This window comes from Sciurus carolinensis, chromosome 4 (assembly GCF_902686445.1).
Source record: "Sciurus carolinensis chromosome 4, mSciCar1.2, whole genome shotgun sequence".
Lineage (NCBI taxonomy): Eukaryota > Metazoa > Chordata > Mammalia > Rodentia > Sciuridae > Sciurus > Sciurus carolinensis.
Genome location: NC_062216.1, coordinates 154,238,142 through 154,256,113, shown reverse-complemented (window position 1 = coordinate 154,256,113; position 17,972 = coordinate 154,238,142). Strand labels below are relative to the sequence as shown.

General features: G+C 41.7%; 1 long non-coding RNA gene across 1 annotated transcript in view; it reads left to right on the top strand.

Annotated features, from left to right (window-relative positions):
- The first annotated feature begins 556 nt into the window (after nucleotides 1-556).
- LOC124984009 (uncharacterized) overlaps nucleotides 557-17,972 on the top strand; it is a 52,029-nt gene continuing 34,613 nt past the window's right edge. The window contains exons 1-3 of the long non-coding RNA XR_007108514.1: nucleotides 557-608; nucleotides 8,169-8,355; nucleotides 11,768-11,865. This is a non-coding gene — a long non-coding RNA (uncharacterized LOC124984009). The remainder of the gene's footprint in view (nucleotides 609-8,168; nucleotides 8,356-11,767; nucleotides 11,866-17,972) is intronic.

The window sequence follows — 17,972 nt, the reverse complement described above, 5'->3', positions numbered from 1 at the left end:
TTTCATGGCAGCCTGCCTAAGGCTGTGAGTGCCATCTTTTCAGTCGTGGGTTCTCATTCTGGACCAGAATGGGAGCCCTGGCACTGCATGCTTCTTTACTGTTGATCACACCTGTTGACAAGGCTGTGCCAAGCCAGAAGAAGAGGGAGAGAGAGAGAAAACTGCTGTGTAGGAGCATCTTTGGGCTCCCAGGGCCTAATGAGCTCACTCAAACAGATTCTAATTTAGTAGAGAAAATCTGGGCCCTTGGATATTCTGATGGGGCACAAGATGCGGGGAGAGTCGGACTTACTTGACTTCATTCCAGGGGTGGAGGGCAAGCCGCTCCAGCTGGCAACTCTGTCCAGTCTAATATCGGAGAGATAATAGGTGTCTCTGATGACCCTAGGAGCCAAATAAACCAAAGGGAATGAGTCATGCCCAGCCCAACCCAGTATTCCCTGGCTCCCAATTTTCACCCACCTACTGACAACAATAAGGCCCAATGTGCACAAGTCACAGGATATAAAATCCAGGGGTTGATTGTACTTTGTGTTTTCGGAGCTTGAGAGAGGAAATGAAGCCAGTCAGAAGAAAGCAGACGTGGGGACGTTTTTATGCTGATAAAGGTAAGTTCCCTCTGAGTTTGTTGAGCACGATCAGAAATAAAATCCCATCACTAGGGGACCAGGAAAGCATCCTCATAGCAAAAGACAGTAAATGACTAATCCCTGGTCACTTTGTGGACCCCTAACCGACGAAAAACTATGTTCCCAGCAATGGAACACCATGGAGACGGGGAGGAAGCAATATTTATGGGTAAGAAATGTAGGCATTCTACCTAGTCCTGGGGAGGAAAATAGAAGGAGAAACTGCCGGCTGACAACATGGAAGCAACATGCCTATTTATACTTGAAAGGGCATTTTCTTAGTCCTGCATTTGCTTTTGATCCTGAATTTGCACTGTTTTATTTAACTCCGCATCATCTGTCAGCTAGACTTACGGATAAATCTTAGTGGAAGTCCAGAGAGTGGTTTCCCAAGAGGTTTATGTGCACTTGGGAACATGTAGGTGTAGTTTACATGACAACAGAGACTGCAGCTGGGATGAAGTACTTTGATGGAGAGAGATGATCCCGGGTTAGGCAGTTGTTCTGATAAAATCACGAGGGCCTGGATCAGAGTAGAAGCAGTGCAAGGAGGACAGCCAAGAGTCCGAGATGTGCTGGGGAGATGGAAGAAGGGGCCAGAAGCCAAGGAATACCAGTGGCCATTAGAAGCTGACCCGGCAAAGAACTGAATTCTTGCCTCAGAACTGGCAGAAGGAACCAGCCCTGCTAATACCCTGACTTTACCCAAGTGAGACAGATCTGGGAGTTCTTAAGAGTTCCTCCAGAATTTGAGGGAACAAATGTGTTTTGTTTTGAATCTCTAAGCTTGTGATAATTTGTCACGGCAACAACAGGAAACTAATAAAATCCTTCTCGTTCTGTAGTAGATACAAGATGATAAAGACTCTGAGATGGCAGAGTTTGGAGCAATATAGAACAGTACCTGCTCTGATCAAGTCAACTGAAGTTGACTCTTGGACAATGCAGGGGGTTAGGGTCACTGACCCCCTATACGCACTGTTGAAAATCTGAATATAACTTGTCTCTCTCCAAACTCAATGGCCTGCTATTGGCCAGAAGTCTTACTCATAACACAAGAGTTGACTAACACATTTTGTATGTTATATGTATAAAACTGGAAAGTATTTGAGACTCTCAAGAGGTCACTTTTTACTGCCACTTGTAATTTACTGGAGAGTTGAACTGCCCACATGAAGATGATCAATGTTACATGGCATTTCAAGTGGCTACTCACAAACTCAAGTTCACAGCAATAGCAACAGGAGGTGGCTGAATATTTTCATAGCAGTATGGGATGCACTACAGTTAATTCTGTGCAGTTACAATTTAATACTGCATGTTTGCTTTGGTTTCTATATTTCTTAAGTGCCAATGGCACCAGGTATGATCTGGGTCTGTGTTTGTATGCATAAGCATTGATAAGTTTTAACATTTTCTAACAGGTTTGTATAATTTTTTTAATTCAAAAGGATGCAAAAGATTATTATATACATATATTTTATGCATTCTTGACATACGTTTTCTTAAATTTTTTGACAGTTTTAAGTTACACGATTCATTTGTTTTTTGCCAAATTGTCTCATCTCCAAAAAAATAAATAGATAAAAATCCACATAAAAGTGAACACTTGCAGTTCAAATTCATATTGTTTGAGGGCCAACAGTAATTGAGTTAGTTGCTTTTTCCCCCTAACTCATTGACCTGTTTATTCTCCCCACCCCCTTTTTTGCTTGAGTCCAAAAGACCATTAACATGCTTTGTTTTTCCTTATCATCACGGTGCAGGAATATGTTTTTATTTTATTTAACATTCCCTCTCATTCTCACCATTAAACTTGCAATGTTCAGCCTATTGGGTCAGAATGCCATTGAAATTATTTTGTGATAGGTAATGCCATTACTAATGGCAAGCATTCAGTTCCCAAAGGTACGGAATCATTTTAGAGCAGTCATTCAGATTGAATTCAACTAACTCTAATGCATCCCTACTATGTGCTGGCCACTGGGCATTCCAAGTTTGCCATTTGGAATATCTCCTCAAGCAACCCAGTGGATGGATTAACTGAGAGACTGTGGGACACACATACAGTGTGAAATTGCTGTTCTTGTGACAAGTTAATACCTTATTTTTCTCAGCAACTAACCTAACCCTACAGGGCAGTGCCTGTCACCGAACGTTGTCAGCCCATGCCTGTCCATACAGCCGTGCATCATGCCATCTCTGTGTCCGAATCAGTCATTATTTGCCTTCTTGCGGCAGCCTGACCTGCAGAAATCAGACACTAGGAAAAATTTAGACTTTACCTGTATTTAAATTATTCTTTGGTCAGATTTAATACTCTTTTACTTAAATGTACCTCTTCTGCTTTTATTTCTTCTTCAGTGAAACGTAACACACACACACACACACATGCACACACACCAAGTAACTATTAAGTATGACAACAAGAACAAAATAACAAACAGGCTATCTACTGGACTAACCCTATGCCCTCCAAAGTAACAAATAGTCCACAGAAAGAAGAATGATTAATCATTTCACTCTTCTATTAAAGAAATTAAATATTTTTTAAATCATAAAGTTGTCGAAATTGAGAATTTGCCAATATATATTATTTTCTGTTGACTAAAGTTAAATGGCATCTTTTCTGAACTGGTTGTGTTTTACCCATGTTTTCTATCATTTGATCTGTTTCAACATGCATTTCAAGTACTTGGCATACTGAAAAAAAATCACCCTCAACATTTATTCATCTAATAGGTGAACTTTATTCTGCTATGGTTTTCTTTTAACAATAAAAGTAAATATAAATATTTTTATTGGCGAGTCCTTTCCTCAAAGCTATTTTTATATTTTGCTTGCAACCCGAGTTAGTGATAATTCAATCTTCTATTATGATGATAGCCTCAATATTTGAGATGCCTATCAGAGTGAAATGAAAACATTTCTGTAGAATTCAATAGACCGGAGAAGAAAATAATCAAAATACTATTCATTCAGTCACTTATCAACAAACATTTATTGAGTACTTAGTTGCCGTGCTATTCTACAATTTATTTTTTATTCTCTTCTTTCCTCTTTCTCTCAAAATAGCCACTGGTACTTCAGAAACTGAGAATTCAAGATGAATAAAATACAGCCCCATCTTTATGGATTTAGAAGTTAATAAGTGCTAGCAATAGTGTGTCACTAGTTCTTTACGGAAGGGTACAGGAGGTACAGTGGAGGCATGGGGCAAAGAGCCCAGCTGTGCACTGGAGCTTTAGGGTAGGCTTCATAGAACCTCCTCTGTCCTGTGAATATGTCCCCCGAAAATTCACATTGAAATTGATGGCCACTGTGGTGTTGGGAAGTGGAGCCTTTAAGAGGTGACAAGTTGTTAAGAGAGATTAATGCCCCCCTCTCTCTTTCTCCCTTATCATGAAAATGGGTTGTCACAAAGCCAGTACAGTCCTAGCAGAGTGTTTTTCCTCTTCCACCTGGACCTCCTTGCCCTCCTGCTTTTCCATTGGGTTAGGCTGCTGCACTAGACCCTCATTAGACAAGCTGCCTGAGCTTGAACCATCAGCCAAGCATTCTCTTATAATTATCCAATCATGGGTATTCAATTATAGTAACAGAAGATGGACTGAGCTTCCAGGTGATCAGGATCATAAAGAAAAGATTAATTTTCTTTATGCATCAAATTATCACAAATTTAGTGGTTTAACACAATCAGCATTTATTATCTCATGGTTTCCATGAGTCACGAGTCTGGGCATGGGCTAGCAGGACTCTGTGTTCCAGATCACACGAGGGCACACACCACATGTCAAGAGGGCTGCATTCTCATCTGGAGGTCTGACTAGGGAAAAATCTACTTCCACACTCATTCAGGTTGTTGATGGCTTTTGCTTTCTTGTGGTTGTATGCCTAAGGACTGCAGACTTTTGCTGGCTCTCAGGTGAGGCTGTCCTTGGGTCCTAGAAGCTGTCCATAGATTTTAACCCATGTGATCTCCATGGTCTTTGACTTTATGGAGTCAGCAAGGAGAGTCTCCAGTCTACCAACATGGAGACTTAGTCAACATAACAAAATATAAAGTGATATCACCTTTGACATATTCTGTTGATTAGAAGTAAATTACAGTTCTTGTCTGGACCCACAGGGAGAGAATTACACAGAGAAGGAGCAAAAGGGTGAAGGATCCATTGGAGTTCACCCTGAGGTCTGTCCGCCACGTGAAATGTTAAGAAGAATAGGAGTAGGAAGCAAATAGATAAGAGAACATGTAAGGAATAAGCAAGGGTTCCATGTTGCTGGAATGAGATGGGGGAGTAAAGAAAGATGAATTCAAGACAAGACTGGGCAGTTAATAATATTTATACCATGCTGACTCCAGAGTACTCTGTACTAAATCGTTTAATTCTTATAAAATCCCCATGGGGTGGACATTACCGCCATGAATAGATGAAGAAAAATAGTTCAGCACAGGTAACTTGTTTATAAATGGTGGATCTGGATTCAAGTTGCCTGGCTTCTGAGTCTGTTATGCCATAGCGTCCCTGGGAAGAACCGAGGTCTTCAAAGAGCAGATTACAAAGGGTCTTTTGAAGGGATTTGAATATGGAGGCAGTGAAGAAGCACTAGAGGGGCCTGAACCTCAGGCTGACACTCTGCCAGCAGCATGGAGAGTGCCCAGGCCCAAGGACACTGGTGTAGATGAGAGAAGAGGAGTTGCTGGGTGAGTTCAGGGGCTGAGGAGTTGGGGAGAAGGGAGCGGGCACGAGATATTTAAAAATGTGTGTAATCAGAACTAGTGACTGTGAGGGCTGAGTCGTGGTGGAAGAGAAGAAGAGGGATGTCTGGAGGACAGCTCCCAGGTCCCTGGTCTCCACGGTAAGTATTGGAGCAGGAGACTCATCTTTAAGCTCCCAGTCACTGGAGGGCAAGGGCCACCCTGTGCTCATGGCTGCATCCTCTGGGCCTGGCACAGGGCCTTGCTCATAGCTACCAAAGCAAACTCTAGAACTCGTCCCCATGTGCTTGTAACTGTACCCAACCTCTCTCCTTCCTGCCCCCTGTCTCCAGGATTTACTCTTCTACTCTCAGCTTCCAAGAGGTTGTTTTGGGCTCCACATATGAGTGAGATCGCATGATATTTGCCTTTCTGGGTCTGCCTTATTCTATCACACAGTGGGATGACTATCGTGAACAATAATGTATATTTCAAAATAGAAGAGGTTTTAGAATGCTCTCCCCACAGAGAAATGATAAGGGTACAAGGTGACGGATGTGCTCATTACCCAGATTTGATCATTAGGCAATGTACACATGTATTAAAAACATCACAGTATACCCCATACATATGTATAATTACAGTGGGTTAATTTAAAAATTAAAATCAAAAAAGAAAGCAGACGCTTGTATTTTTGTTTACTGTATGCCACACACATTCAAAGAATTCACTTATGTTAGCTGTTTTGATCCTTGTGACACTCCTATGAGGTGGGTACTACTGTACTATGTGTTTTATAAAAGGGGTAACGGAGGCAAAGAATGATAAAGTCACTTGCCCGAGCTCAGACTGCTAGTATTAGAGTAAGGATTTGAACTCTCTCCAGAGTTCATGTACTTAGTCAACTAATATGACACATTAAAATAAACCAAAAAAGGTACTAGCTGGGTTCATGCCTAATCCCTGTTATTTGGGAGGCTGAGGCAGGAGGATGTCAAATACAAGGCTAGCCTGGGCAATATAGTGAGACCCTCAACTCAAAAACACTAAAAAAGGAACTTAATAATATATTTAAATGGTATTATGTGACTTCACTTATAATGTGATAAATTTAGTGTCAATGGCCTTTGTATGAATGCCCATTATCACTTTTAGGAAACTGTATTTTAAGGATGGGTCTTCTCTCCCTACTCCTGAGTCCCTAGAGCATAGGGACTGGGTTCTAGTTAGACATTTTCACTGTGTCTTGTTCAGTGTCCTCAATAACTGTGTTTGGAATGAATCACTTTCTATTTTTATGGTATAATTCATACTTTTCTAACTGCTTTTACCAACATTACCTCCTTTGATAATGATGTCAAGTGGAAAAGATAAAGGTGGCCGGTCCTGTTATTCCCATTTTATAACTGGGAACATAGAGGTAGAGAACGACCAAATTGAATCGCAAAGCTCAGGTGAGAGATGTATTAATATTTCTCCTTCATTAGAATGGCCTCAAATATCTTTAGAGTGTTGACTTATGTGCCTGAGTAAGAGGTGGGGGGACCCGTACAAATGGCAGATTGTAGGTGGATACATTCAACACGATGGCAGTGATTTGTTGCAATCATTTTCTTTATAACCATGTCAGGAAAACAATAAGGACATGAGAACATAAGGTAAAATAAGAATCAAAAAGAACAGGAAAGGATAGCAATTGACATTCAGTTTAATTAATTAAATGGACATCACGCAGTGTAGTCCAGGGGAACGGGTCTCTTTGTCAAATAAATAAATTAAAAATCCAAAGCCAGGGAAACAGACTGCGTTTGCCACGAGGACTCCAGTCCTCACCCCATGAGCGCTGTCTACTTCTGTCACTCTGACCTCTCATCTACTCACCAATTCAAAATAAATTTAAGAAAATAGCCCTCATCAGTGGCGTGTCTCTCAGACCACTCCAGGGGCAAAGCTAACCGTCTTTGTTTCCCCTTCAAAATTCACCTGTGTTCTTCCCTGATCTATTCCAATGGTCTCATTTCCTCCCATTATTTGAAGCCCATCTTTCCCCCTATTCTTTCCCTAACACACCTTACAAAGTAGAATAACTTATTTATCTTTTTTCCCTTATTTTTATGCTCTGTGTTCTCAATGACTCTCTACTTTCCACCTGAGTAGACTGATGCTACCTGCTCCTGCTTCAAGAATCGCTCAGGAGACATTTTGGGGTAGGCTGACTTTGAAGACGATCCCTAATGGTGCCTAACTCTTAGCACTCATGCTTTTACATAGTCCTTTCCCCTCGCGATCAGGCTGAACAGACAGGTTTTCCAAGCACCGGCAAAAATGACAGACATCACCTCCACAGCAAGGCTACACATAGTTGTGATAACTGTCTCATGAGCAGGCTGCCCTTTGCCCTGTCAGCTTGTAGGACTTGATGAAGCTTCCATGTTGGAGAAGTCCACAAAGCGAGGGACAGAGAACTGCCTTTGGCCAACAGTGAGGAATTGGGACCTCAGCCCTGCAGCACGGCAAGAAGTGAATTCTTTCAAAAAGCTTGTAAAGTGGAAATGTTCCCAGCAGAACTTTCAGATGAGACTAAGTACATGGGTAACACCTTGGTTGCAGAAATGCAAGAAACCATACAATACAGGACTCAGTGTAGCTATTTGACAAAGCAATAGTTTGTGAGGGCTGTTTCAGCCACCAAGTTTTAGGGGTAATTTGTTACGCGGCAATGGATTACCAATACACCTCCCTTCCCCATGTGGTAGGCACCTCTCCTGTAAAACCATCCGCGGAGCTCTATTCTTGCACTTAGAACACAGTATTCTAATTATGTTTGTCTTTGTTCGCAGCTCTGCACTCAGCAACTTGAGGGTAGTGACCTGATTTCTCTCCCAGCACAGCATCTGGTTCAACAATGATTGTATGTTAAGTAGTGAACTTGTATTCAGTGGCCCTCTCTGCCACTCCTCTGCCACCCATCACCTACAATTGGTACCACTGGGACAAGACAAGATGGCTTGGATTCAACCATCTCAGGTAACTGCTTGAATTCTTCCTGTACCCCTGCTTTCTTTGCATCTTTTGAACAACAAATCCATGGGAAAACCGAGAAGGGCAGATTTTAGGCGTGTCATCTTCTTTGATCTTTTCAATCGATCTGAAGAACTCGGTATCGGGATCCTATATACAAATGAGAAAACTTGTGTCTTGGGTAGAGTCACACAGCAGATAAATAGCAGAGCCACAGTTAGCATCTAACTGTGTCTGATTTCTAACTTCATGCACATCTCTATGCATAGTTTGCCCTGCTGCATGATTGTGGTATAAAGATTCCTATGCACTAGAATAAACTGTTAAAATGAGAACAAAAATAAAGGTAATGCTCATCAAAAAAACAAAACAAAACAAAAAATCAAAAAACAAAAAAAAACATATGGACTCCTCTTTGTGACAGGCATTGTTCCAAGCCTTTTAAATGTATTTACTCATGAAATTCTCATAAAAATTATAAGAAGTCAGTGTTATTGTTATATCCATTTTACAGGTAAGAAAAGTGAGACAAAGTTTAAATCGTTTTCCCAAGGTCATACACCTGAAAGGTGGCCAAGTGAAGGATTCAGCTCAGGTAGCCTCAGAGTAAAAAGTCTGCCTGACCTTAGGGGAATTCTTAGGTCATTTCTTTTGCTCCTGTAGGAGAGGCAGGAGAATGACAGGTCACTGCTCACACGAATTTGAATCTTTGGTTTCTAAAATAAAATTAATCCATTTTTTCTTTGTTAATGAGCATCAATTTTTCTCTGGAGAGAGACTCCCTCCTGTTATGGATCCCCACTGCAATGTAGGAGCTCTAATTAAATCTATGCAAAATACTTAGAAAAGGAAATAATGAGAATCTGGGATTCAGAAAGACATGATTCTGATAGCAACCTTGCACACAATTTGTCCAGAGTGTGCTCCTTCCTTTTAGTGTCCTATAGCCATGAGCAATGGGAAGGAGATGCAAAACATAAATTAATTTTGAGAAAAGAAAGCTTAATTGGAAGATTTTCTCAAGCAGGGGCACAGAGCATTATGTTAGCCTCCAATTCATTTGTCGAGAAGAATTTAGAAATTTAATTTTATCTTTTCCATCCGTTGTAATTGCCACATAAAAAGTCAGAGTTATGCAAGATTGGTGAAAAAGAACATCTCTCTGCCCTGTCCCCCACCATGCATGCCCCCTAGAAACTACCTCCTTAAAGTCTTTTCAGCTGTTCCTCTTGTTATTTACACACAAACTTCCAAATAACTTGCTCATGCTGTTGTCTCCTGATTATTTCAGTTTTAGGTATCACCCCAGAGAAGAGTTTGTCACTGACATTTTCTATGTCAAGTTAACATTTTCTTTGCAGACATCTCCTCAAGAATAAAGAAAACAAGGCAAAGGGTTAATCCGCATAAAGAGCACAAGCATATTTACACAAGCATCTTGGGATAGATGGGCTCAGGAGAGACAGCAGCAACCAAGTAGAAGTGGGGACCACCCATTGCTGCTGTGGAATAAAAACACAAGCCAAAGCAAATCTGAGATGCCATTTAAAGTTTAATAAACTATCAAGAAGAAAATTTAATGAAACATTCAGTAACGGTTAGTTTTATATATTGAAACATGCATATTCTTCCAATGGAATACTTTTGAAAAACAGTACGACAGTCTATACCAAGTCCCATAAAAATGGTAATACTTTGTGACCCAACAGTCCACTCCTGGAAATGTATCTTAAGGAAATAATACAAGAGAGGCAAAACTACATTTGCCTACATGTTCATTAGAGTATTAACTCCTAATGAGAAAGAACATGAAAGACAGTTCAAGTACAAATTAATAAACTCATATAAACCATTAGCTAATTATTCAGCTATTAAAAGTGATAAACACAAAGGTTATAAAAGTCTGAAAAAATTATGATGTTTTGTTAACTGAACAAAGCTAAGCACAAAATAGTTTATATTCTTTGATGTTAACGATGATAACCAAGTGTGCCTACTCTTGGGGAGTGGCCACGATCTCAGGCCATGGATATTAGAACAGGATGAACTGATTGGAATCTGGGTCCCTCATTTACAAGCTAGTCCATGGGCTATCGAAATATTATTTCTCTGAGCCCTATCCATGGCAGATATAAAATCAGAAGAAAATAACAAATTTGTAGTGGTGATGTAAGCATTAGGGATTTTATAATCAGCAGCTCATGTAGCCACCTGTATCGTAAGGGTTCAATAGAAGATTCCAAGATTGCTAATCCAAAGAACAAAACCAGAGGGTGATATTCAGAAAGGTAAGGATCTATATAAGGGGATGGAATAATGGGTATTGCTTTTCTTGCTTTAAAAAGTACATTTATATGTCATAATATATATATTATGGGCTTTTATATATATATATATATCAGCATACATATGCACATATGTGTACATATGCATATACATATATGTAAAACAAATATAATTCTATCCCTTTAACAGAGCTCCTCTAGCTACCTATATGTTTATTATATGGCTTCATATATATATATATATACACACACACACACATACATATATATAATATGATGCATTTTAACTCAATGGACACATGCAGAGTGTGTTTGTCAGTGAGACCCAAGGCTCTGCAGGTGTCATGGAGAAATGAGCCTCGGTGGAAGAGACAGCAGGGCTGGGTGCCCTGGTCTACTCCGCCTCTGTTGTCTTCTTACTGCCCTTGGCTCACCCTCCTCTTTGTTCTCCCGCGGACAATTGCTGTTGGAACTGGTGCATTCCTGCTAAATGGCATTTTAACCCCGCTATTCCCACAACTTTATGCTGTTTCCTTAACGGACATTTGCATGGCAGATGGTGCAAATGGCCTAGCAAATAGATCCTGGGTCAGTGTTAAAAAACTGCCAGATTGATGGCTTTGCTGGCTGCATGCCTCCAAGCAGACACACGACTGGAAACCACACAGAGGCTCGATTTTCCAGACCGACTTGTGGGCTCTCTGTCCCTCCCTTGCTATGGTTGATCAGCAGGACAGGTGAAGACGGGGCTAGTGTGACTGGCTTCACTTTTAAATAGACATTGATGTGGGCAGATGGGTTGGCACACAATGTGCTGAACTGGGAGCTAAACCTTTCTGCTCCTAATCCTGCCTGCATCAGATTTGTTCAGGGATGGAAGCCAAAGTCTTAACCCGTTCATTTCCAGAGTGTTCCCTAGGATAACGCCAGCCTTCTTTCAAGGAGTCAGGAAGGCTGGTGCAGAAAGGGAGCAGAACATTTTATCCAAGTGGTTGAGGAAGACTTGCTTACTGAATACTTCTTAGTGCTTAATTGATTCTGAGAACTATTGATTAGACTTTTATCTCCTCTTTGCCCCTAGGATTTTACCTGTGTAGCACAATTAATTTTCTGTTTATGGTTTTTCTAACCAGACTGTAAGCTCCTTAAGGACAGAGAACCAGTCTACGGATGCATATCTTCCTTAAGACACGTAATAGGATTCTTCGCGTATGCAGCTCATCAGTGCCTAGTAAGTGTTTGTAACAGGTTCAGCTGGCCTGGTTCATAATGCTGTGACAAGAGGCTGTCCTGCCTTCAGAGGGACGCTGTCCTCTCTCCTGTGGCCATAGACTTACTACTGGGGAGAGCGTCCCAAGGTTCACTAAATCCATAGGTGACTCTGAACATGACATGATACATTGCAGAGATTTTACCTGCTCTGTATCTTCCAGGTCAGATCTGTGGCCCTGACATTTCCTATCAGGATCTAGAAGTAGATCCTGAATGTGCTTCCAAGGGAAGGCCCTTCTGTCTGTTGTTCCAAGGAAATATTGCACTGCCAGTTGTTGTATCCTTAGACTCTCAGGGTGGCCAAGGGGTGGCTGTTTGCAGAAAGGGGAGGGAAGAGGGAGAGCTGGTGCTCGGAAATGTGAGCTGGGGATGCAGGCGCCCTGCCCGCCACGGTGTGGGAGGGAGCGGGTGGGAAGGAAGGTGGGTGTGTAGCAGGTTAGTGCCGGTGGGCCCTGTGCAGCCAGTCGGGAGTAGTTCTCTCACGAGCCAAGGGTTCTAAATTTGAACCTGGCCTTCAATTTTCTAGACCAAAGCAGGGCTATACAATAAGGTCTATTTTTCAAAGTAGGCATACATTTTTTAAAATATGGAGATATCATAGGTGGGCTTTCATTTGTACCCTTTTGCATATGTTACGGACAGGCTGATATCAATTAATTCAACTTGAAAAATAGTGTTGGTGGTATCAATACCTATATTTTATTCACCTGTTTAACCCACTATAGATAGATACCTTAAATGCAGAAAATAACAGGAAAAAGAAAGTAAAGAGGGATGACCAATCTATAGATGTCCTGCCAGGGGTACTTTCCTTATTAAATCAAAAACCACATTGAATCCGTCTTCATCTTTTCAGGGTTGGGAAATGCTAGTAAATCAGGGAAGAATCTGAATTAGAGAGTAGGTTGAACAACAACATAATTTCATTACATGTAATCACAAAACTGATGTTCAACTAAGTATCACTAAGTTGAAGTCCTGTGGGCCTCCTTTAGTAAAAAGATAATTAGCCCATTAATGGCTCCAAATGAAATGAAAAGAAAAGCTCTTCAAGTACTTGAAAATATTTTCTAAAAGGGCCTCATGCTTCATCTGTAATCCTGCATACAGATGATCTGCTTAGGTCATCTCATCCCCTGACCTTTCGAAGAACTAGCCTAACCGAGAGAAGAATGATCACCAGTTCCCAAACAAGGTCCCAATTGGCAAGGCTCAGAGGGATTGATTGTCATTTGTGAACACGAGGGGACAAGGAAGATCACAGATGAGACCAGTCTTCCTCCCGGACACCTTTTGAAGAGAACAATCATGAAGATGATTATTACGATTTATAGAAATATTTTACTGTTCCTTTTCAAGTGATTTAAGAAAAAAACCCTACGATAAGCAGGAAGAAATTAAATTCAGAGGGAAAACAAGAGCTTTATAGGCCATCTGCTCAGACTTTCAAATTTAAATTTTATACATAAGAGCACATTAGCTGTGGGGAAAAATGTGATCACATTTTGTAGCTGTCTGAGCAACGAAGAAAATTTTCCTCTTTGGGTTTTCTGCGTGGAAGTAAAAGGAGCTGTTTCGCTGAAGAAAATGAAATGGCTTCAGTCTGGGGGAAATTTGCTATTCACCATCTTATATTTATAGAGTGCTGAACTTACACAGCCCTTTATAAAATATGAAAGAGCCGCCCACGCCTCGGGAGTTCACAGGGGATGTTAGGCAAACAGTGTTCCTGGGCACCTCGCAAAGAGAAAGCTGAGAGGGTGGCGGGGTGTCCGGATGGATCAGGGAGAATTTCCAGCGCACGGTGGGCCCGCCTGTCTGGGGAGGCACTAAGCATCCTTGAGAGCAGGGGGTTGCCCCTCTGAAACCCCGTATTTTGAACTAGGTCCCCAACACTGAGGCTGGTCCTAGAGGCCTGTGCCTCTAGGAACCCGCTTTCTTATGTGGGGACAGGGAACAGTGGCAAGGAGTTGACAGCATGCTAGATTCAAGGGCTGGGTGGGTGACAGCCAGGGGCTCACACCGGCCACTGACCCCGCCCGCGCAGCTGGTGACTTTCCTTGGAATGGTCGGGACAGCTCTTGATTAGGTCAGACTGCTCCTGCTGGCTCAGACCTACCTGTCTGACGCTCCGTGACAGGAGGCAAGAAAGGTCACCGCGAACACCAAGACAATTAACGGACCGTCCCTGCTGTCTCCAGGGCTGCCTGGGCCCCGGGTGCGGCAGGAGAGAAACCTCCGTCTTCCTCTGGTCGGATGGAGCCTTGCAAACGAACAGCCTCCTGCCCCCGCTTTGTTTTGCTCCGGAAAACTGAGAGAAGGAAGGCTGGTCCCAGTAAATGACAGGATTTTAAGCCTTCCAGCTCACACCTGAAACCTCTAGTTTAGGGAGGAAGGTGAAACGTGTTTTCAAAAATCCTAACCCAGGAAAGCCTGCTAAAGGGGAAGCTGTGAACAGAGGGTCACCAAAACCAAATAAAACTCATTTGATTTCATGCTATTGTACAAAAGTCCAGAAAAGCTTAAACTAGCCCCATAATAAATAAATGATGGTGCACAGAACTCCATAGGAATGATCAGAACTGAAAAATCAAACTTCTTTCAGTCCCAAAATCTTAAAATCGGTATTGCCTAATGGTTTAGGGTCAGTAGTCAAAACACCTGTAATTTGAATCTTCCGCGTTCCATCTTCTTGCTGTGTGACCTTGAATAAGTTAATTACTCTCTCTGTGCTTCCATTCTCTTCATCTGTTAAATGGGGCTAATAATAGTACTGCCTTCTTAGAAGTTTTGGAAAGGACTAAATAAGATAAATACATAAAAAAATGCTTGGCAGTGTCTGAGACTTTGAAAGGGCCCAGTAAATGTTAGCTATTTTAGTCCATTGAGGTTTAAAGTATATGTTGACGAGTCCTGGGTTTCATTTTAGAACACCTGTGAATTTAGGGTAAGGACAAGCTGGGTTGTTTGTTCTCCATCTGTAACCATCATATATGCTCAATTTTCAAGATACTTTGTTTTTACTTTTAAAAATTTTATTTCAACAAAGTAAGATTTTGAAAAGGCATTATAAGGTATCTGATCTAGCATGTTTTCCAAGCTAGAGGGGACTCTTGTCCTGTCTGTTGGTCACTCTGCTCCTTCATGAACCTTTTCAGACATGGGGCTGTCATTCATCCAGTCCTTTACAATCCAGGCTCGTTCACAGTATTAGAAAGATCTATCCATGTTGGCTGAAAAATCTGATTTTCATTCCGAGGTCTTAGCTTTACCGTCTAAAGATGACAAAATTCTCTTCAGCAAAAGATCCCTTCAGATACTGACAAAGAAATCGTATCACTGAGATCTTTGGATGCAAGCAGCGAAAATTGACTCTGGTGAATCTAAGAAGAAAGGGAATTTCTTGGTGAGCTAGTTGGCTGCTCACAGAATTGGAAAGAGGCCTGGAGGACAAGGCTCGGCAGAAAAGACAGGAATCAGGGTGTTCCTGGGTGCTGAGCAGCGTGCTCCACCAAGGGCTTCCTTTCCCAGGCTTTCTCGGCTCTTCCTGGTAAGATGAGGTTTCCATTCTCACTGTCCACTGTGGAGAGTGACAGAGTTGGCAGAATCTCTCCAAAAGTGGGGCTTGGAAAGGCACAAAGCCATCAGAACATCCCTTCCCTTACTGAGCCCAGTGAATCCTGGGATTTTTTTTTTCTTTATTCCCCATCTTTCCTTTTTTTTTTTTTTGTAAACAAATGGGGTACAATTGTTTCTCTGTTTGTACATGAAGTAGAGGCATACCATTTGTGTACTCATACATTTATGTAGGATAATGGTGTTTGATTCATTCTGTTATTTTTTCCCACCCCTCCCACCTCTCTTTTCCCTCTGTACAGTTCCGTCTTCCTCCATTCTTGCCTCCCTCCCACCCACCATTATGTATTACCATCCGCTTATCAGCGAGGTCATTCGTCCTTTGGTTTTTTGAGATTGGCTTATCTCACTTAGCATGATATTCTCCAATTTCATCCATTTGCCTGCAAATGCCATAATTTTATTATTCTTTATTGCTGAGTAATATTCCATTGTATATATATACCACAGTTTCTTTATCCATTCATCAACTGAAGGGCATCTAGGTTGGTTCCACAGTCTGGCTCTTGTGAATTGAGCAGCTATGAACATTGATGTGGCTGTATCTCTGAAGTATGCTGATTTTAAGTCCTTTGGGTATAGGCCAAGGAGTGGGATAGCTGGATCAAATGGTGGGTCCATTCCAAGTTTTCTAAGGAATCTCCACACTGCTTTTCAGAGTGGTTGCACTAATTTGCAACCCCACCAGCAATGTATGAGTGTGCCTTTTCCCCCACATCCTCTTCAACACCTATTGTTGCTTGTATTCTTGATAATCACCATTCTAATTGGGGTGAGATGGAAACTTAGGGTAGTTTTGATTTGCATTTCTCTTATTACTAGAGATGTTGAACATTTCCATTTCTGTACTACAAAATCAATTAGCTTTCAGAGCACCCATGTCTTAAGGTCTATATTGAGCTTTCAGCCAACCACAACCTATAGGGTAGAGCTGCCAGACTTATTAATAAAATATAGAAAAACCCATTAAACTTAAGTTCTAGATAAACAATGACTGTTTAGTATAAGTATGTCCATGCATTTAATCTGGCAATCCTACTTACTGTTATTTTGTTTTTTAATGGATTTTGCTATTAAACCCTTACTTGTTCATCTTCCATACTTCATTTTAGGAACTAAGCTCAGGAATGAAGTCCTGTCCAAACCCACAACAGGTGCCACAGCAGTGTAGGGTTGAAGGCAACAGTGGTCAAGTCCTTTGGTTAAGCCATCGTGGAAAACTCCACAGTGTTCTCAAAAACAGATCAGGGTTCAGTTAGGAAGGAGTATCTGTTTGGGGTAGGAATTCATATCTTTTTAAATTAAATTCCGTTCCATCAGTTTCAACCACTTGTGCTAGCTGGTCACAGACCTTGGACTCTGGATTCATGAAGTTGGCATTTTCACTGTCTCCCAGACTTGCACCCATGCTTTGAGACTGCGAGCTAGCAGGGAGGTAGAGAAAAGACCCGTGGAGGGAAGGCGAAGGCAAAGATGAGCTGCAGAGATGATGGTGGTGGTAGTGAGACAGCCTGTCCCATGAAGGGCGGGGCATAGGAAAGGGAGGAAATTTGAGAAAGAGAAAGAAAGATAAGGAGGAAGTCAACAGGAAAGACATCTGTCAGGGTTTTTAATTTTAAGAAACAAATTCTGCTCAATTAAAAACAATTACATGAAAAAAAGAGGAATTACATGAGGTTCCTAGACTCAGTGGGAGGAGCCAAGAGCTGAGCACCAGGATCCACTGCAAAGGCTGCGAAGTAGGGGGAGGCTGGACTCGAGACTGGCTGGGCCTCTGCTGAGCTGAGTACCTCCACCTGGTCCCATCCACAACCTCAGACTGCAGGTGAGCTCTGACAAAGAGCATCCCACGGCTGAGCTTAAGTCCTAGTCTGTCCCAAGGTGGATCCCACAGCAGCTGAGCTGAGGGCAACTTTGGCCAAGCCCTTTGGTTTGCATAGTGGAAGTCTCAACATGGTAAAACAAACAAAAAAACAAACAACAACAGCAAAAAACAGATCAATGTGCAATTAGGAAGGAGTATCTGTCCTGAATAGTCAGTAAATAAATAACTGTTTTGCATGGAGACTTCAGAAAATATAGTCGCTTGCATATGACTCACTGTGTTCTACCTTCATTCCTGGCCTCTCTGTTATGCTCCTGATCAGTTTCGTCAATTGCCTACTCCATAGGACAAATAGTTCACATCAAAACAAGGTCAACAAAATATATCCAAAGTCAAATTCCTGCTCTATCCGACCCTACCCCAGCCTGTGTCTTCTTCCAGGGTTGCCCATTTCCATGAACATCACATATTCCAAAACTACTCTATCCCTGACACTTCCTGCTCTTTCATTCTTTTTACGCTGCCATCTCTTGCTGAGTTTACGCCTTGATGTCACTTGAATTTTGTTGTTTCTTACCATTTCTGCCACTTTCAATACTCTAGCC